Below are 407 nucleotides of genomic sequence, written 5' to 3'. Positions count from 1 at the left end.
TGGGCGGCCGCCTTCCGGGGGCGACATGGAGGTGGGACGGGGCCACGCTGGACCTGGAACCTCCTCGAGATGGGGTTCAAGCCCCCCTCAATGAAGAAGCTCCCATGAGCTCAGAGAGAAGACCCAGGGCAGGATTTGGGGCTTTGAGTTCTCTTTGTTCCAGGTTTTTTGTGGTTTTTATTGTTCTCGAGATGGCTACAACACCCCTGGAGGGCCCCGCATGCGCCCCAGCCCCGGCCCCGCGCGCGGCTCCACCCCGCCACGAAACCCAGAGAACCCCAAAATCAAACCAAAGAAAACCCCAAAACAAGAAGAAAAAACCCCAAAATAGAATATATATTTCAAGAGTCTGGCCTGCCCGTGTCTTCTCCCGGAGGGCACCACCAGGCAGGACGCGGTGGGGCGGG

The sequence above is a fragment of the Nestor notabilis genome, unplaced genomic scaffold, assembly GCF_000696875.1.
Source record: "Nestor notabilis isolate BGI_N333 unplaced genomic scaffold, ASM69687v1 scaffold18046, whole genome shotgun sequence".
NCBI classification, from domain to species: domain Eukaryota; kingdom Metazoa; phylum Chordata; class Aves; order Psittaciformes; family Psittacidae; genus Nestor; species Nestor notabilis.
This window is presented reverse-complemented; position numbering follows the sequence as displayed.